The following is a 4609-nucleotide window of genomic DNA, read 5'->3' as shown; positions in this document are numbered from 1 at the left end:
GCTTCAGTCTATCTTGCTTGTTAGGGTGGAATTTTTAAAGTGCATGATAATGTCTCTCCGAACATAGGCAGAGTGCCCTTGCCTCTCATCATGGAGGAACCCATGCATTCCTGTGTTGATCCCAGGAACTATTCACAACCAAATATTGCCAAGAACAACTTAGCTTAAGGTAACGAATGCAGCCCACCGTAGCACTGGGTCTATGATGGGTTTCTGTAAGTATGTTACATACAGGGAGAAAAGTGAATATAAAGTGAATTAAATGTGTGTGCTTCCCATATGCTCAGACAGTTGTCTTCCTCCACACAGTGTTCAATGTGCAAGTTATCTGAAATCTGTATTAAGGGGAAAGAAGGGGCTGGCTAAAAGAGGCACATGCATCAATTCTATTAATCTATCACTCTAAAAAAGAATGAATTCTAGTTCAGTGTACAACACCCAAGCATCTGCAGCCTACAAAACATCAATGCCAGTTCATACACAAGTGGGGATTAAAAAAAAAAAGGTTTTGTCTGGGAATTCTGACATGTATCCAAAGTGGCTAAGATAAAAAGAATAAACCAAGTTACAAGAACAAATGCAATAAAATCTGAAAAGTATCACACAAATCACTATGGTTCCATTTCCATAAAACAACCAATTTATGCTAAACTTGAGTCTGGCAGGTGATTACTGATCACTGAAAGAACCTGGGGCTCTCATTAGATAGCAACAGCCATCTTGGTTAAACCCAGCCTCCTTTGCGAACAAGAGCGCTTAGGTTTTAAAATGAGGAAAAAAATCTAAACTGGTTCTCAACCATTACTGATGGAGTGAGCAGAAGCATATCCTCACTCATTGCTTTTCTGCCTGTTTCACCCCTTTTTGCACCCATAGCATAATGAAAAAGAAAATTCAGAGAGGCTGCTTTGCACAACATACTAGTCTGGGCTAAAATATAATTGGGTAGGATGAGGGTCAGCCTTTTCTGTGAATCCAGTAACTATTTTTGCATATTGTATGAATGAGGCTATCATATTAGGCCATAATAAGACATTGTTTTTGCATAACAGGTTATATGTGTGATTATGCTGGTTAAAAGCCCTACATGGCATAGGACCTGGTTACTTGTGGGACCACCTTCCCCCAAGAACATCTGCCTGCCCCATTTGCTCCCACAAGGAGAGCATGCTCCAGGCTCCCTCTTTTAGATCTTGTCACCTTATGGGACCTAGGAAGTGTGCCTTTCAGTGGCTGCTTCTGTTCTCTGGAACAATATCCCTCTCAATATACCCCAGCCCCCAACTCTGTTCACCTTTAGGAAACCTATTAACACCTGGCTTTCCCCCCAAACATTTGGGGCCAGTTGAATGGTGTCCCCTTTTGGCTGTTTTTATTATGGTGCTGGTTGCTATTTTATATTCTGAATTTCATATTCATATTTATATATTGTGTATGTTTTAACATGTTCTTTTTTTTGGTTTATGGTTTGTTTTTTTGAATAAGATATATTTGGTCTTATAAATCCACCCAACTCAACAAACAAATAAATAAAATATGTAAACAGCAATCATATTTTGGTAACTTGGGTTTAGTGATTTGTGTGATACTTGTGGTAGTGATTCTGTGAAGTCCATCTTTTTTATGCTTTAGCATTATTTTACTATATGACTGTTGACATACAGTACTACTGTTGTCCTATTTAACAGACACTATTACCTGGTCTTCATTCTGTATGGTTTTTATGATGTCTACCTTTGAAAATGTATAAAACTGTTTTTTCACACTTTTAAAAAACTTTAGAACACTTAAAATTTTCTTCCAACTTTTATTATTAAACCACTATGCTATTCTGTTGTACTCATTGAAAAGGACATCCTTTCTCTTAAAGGGCTTTTTAAAATTCATTATTCTTGGTAAACAACATAATTTTCCTTGATAGCAACTAAGGCCATCAAGGCATTCCAACAAAGATTTTTATACGTATAAAGGCACAGAAATCACTAGATACTTGTTAAAGGTATCTGAAGCCATTGCTGTTTGCAGATTTGCTAGTCTTTCATAATAGAATATTTCTATGCTGCTGTTTCACAGTGCTATGAATATGTGTCTATGTGCAGTCACCCATTCTTCTATTGTTACTCAGGAGACTACAGTAAAGGGAAAATCAGCCTCACCTCATCCATCAGGCAAAAAAGAGCAACTTTTTCAGAGAAGCTTTGAAATACTGGCTTTTTGTACATACAGTACATAGAAATCTTTGATTGTTTTTTTAATGACATTACTGTAACACTCGTGCTCGGGAATTAATTTTGGTCCAGATCTTTTTCAGAGTGCTGCAAATGCCCTGCTGGGCTTCAAGGGAGTCAGAGTCTAAATGTTTGTGAGTTTCTTATTGTTTACATTAAAAAAAAATTGCAACAAGGTTTTCAGCTTCAAAATGGACCTAATTTCCAGGTTATAAACCACAAACATATAATTCACATAGGCAGAATACAAACAAAAATCAATAGAAGGAAGGGAAATATCATCCCCTCTTTTCTAGTAATCCTGTTTCAGGTAACTGCTGTTGTCAGTGCCATCGTCAGAAAAGGAGATGCAGCAATCCAGCAAGTTTGTTGATATCCAGAAAAAAATCACATTTGTCCTTCCCAGCTGATATGAATACTAATGCCATTCTTGTCTTTTCCTTGCTGCCATTAGCAGAAGGAAAACAGCCATTTGTTTCCCACCACCCTCTGGGAAAAGTAGGTGATGCCCCCAGAGTCTCCTCTGGTTGCAAACAGTGTTGTGCAATTTGCAGACTACGAGTTACAGTACCTACTTAGTTAAAACATAGTACATTCATCAGCTGCAACATCTATTGACACATTCACATATCTCCATGTAAACAGAGAATAATGTGGTAAAAACTTCTGCTAGTTTGCTTTCCCTGTTAAAGAAGTCTTATCATCATTTTGGTTTTAAATATGCTAGATTCTAGGGCCTTTTTCCACCATCCTTGAGCTGGCAGAAAACAATATTAGCAATAGCAATTAACTAATTAATAACATTATTATATACGTATATAATATAATTAATATATAACTATATTTACATCATATTCATATGTAATTATATTAATTATTAATAATCAATATTAATTACTAATATATTAATTCATAATTAATGTAAAATAACCCCATTGTTGATTCCTGTATTTCCTATATTCTGATGTAATATGTAACAAATTTTACACTCCTTGTCTTTGGATTCATTTGTCTTAGCGGAGAAAACATAATTTTAACATGCATACATGTGATAGCATGCAGTCACCCATGGCTTTCTGCTATGTTGTTTTTTTTCACTGACAGCAGATCCTGAGAATAGAGAGATCAGATTTTTTTCCTTTCACAGAGGACAGCTGCTGCTGTGCTAGCAAAAAGTAGGCAAAAACTGAAGATTTTAAAAGGAAAGACTTCTGGAGACTAGGAAGGGTGGAGATGTAATGGTTGGTAGACCAAACTGGATTCTAGACAATGTTGATAGTTGAAGGCCTACTCTTGGTTCCAGGAGAATCCAGGGACTATTGAAGTCAGTGAGGATTGTGGAAAAAGGCCCACTGAAGGAAGAATATGCACAGTGAGGGATGGTTCTACTTATCACAGGTGGCTTTCACTGGAAACCTGAAGAAGAAAAAGGAGGAAGGTCACATTTGGTGAGCCAGAAGGAGAAAATGCCAGCCTAAGAGAGAGAAAGACAGCCAGTATAACTGCCCCTTGTTTATCTCTTAAGTAGGAAGTAGGACTATAGACTATATAAATAGCCATGCATATGTATACCTTGAGGTAGTACTGAGCTCATTTGCATATCCAGTAGAGAGACAGTTAACTTTTAAACTCTTGGCTAGTTAAACATAAATCAAACCTGTTTATTGCTTTTCCTGTTGCTTATCAGAAAAGATGGGGAAAAGACTTGGTGCCTGAGTTATTTTCAATGCCTGAAAACACAACTAAGTGCTTAACTTTGCTTGTTGTCACCAATAAAAGGAAACAACATTACAAGAATGTGTGTTGCGTTCTGTGAGTTGCATTGTCCCATGAACCCACAAAGCTTTCATGACAGCACAACTAAGCACAGCTTAAGCCTGTTTCACACAGGCTGGAAACAAGATGACAGCAGTATCATGGGGAAAGGGTAAAAAACAAGACAGATTCTATAAAGGCATGCTTGTGCCATGATTAGGTGTGGGGAAAGGCCCTAAAAATCCCTGTATTGCTCATGAAAGGCATGTGTTGTGAATGTAGCCCTTCATGACACATATACACAAGGTTCCAGGTTGCTTGCCGAGCATAGAATCCACATCTTCTGAAGAGAGAAATACTTTCTATTATATACACAGACCAATAACCCAGCCCCTCTATTCTTCAGATAGAAAATTTTAAAAAAGGATTCATTCTGATTTTTTTGAAAGAGCAGAATGAAATCCCAACTTCGACTGACACCAGAATGTGCCAGAAAAAACTAAGGACTTTATGACAGAAGATGCCCAAATCCTATCAGAATTTTGCCCACAACATGAGAAAAGTATATATTACCTGGTATGAATATCTGGCAGCCAAGCTTATACAACAGTTCATAACCCAACTAT

Source organism: Python bivittatus, unplaced genomic scaffold (assembly GCF_059951505.1).
Source record: "Python bivittatus isolate LINGU-HERP-01145 unplaced genomic scaffold, Pbiv_v1 ctg000980_np1212, whole genome shotgun sequence".
Classification (NCBI taxonomy): domain Eukaryota; kingdom Metazoa; phylum Chordata; class Lepidosauria; order Squamata; family Pythonidae; genus Python; species Python bivittatus.
The sequence above is the reverse complement of the archived record's forward strand: the minus strand, read 5'-3'. Positions refer to the sequence as shown.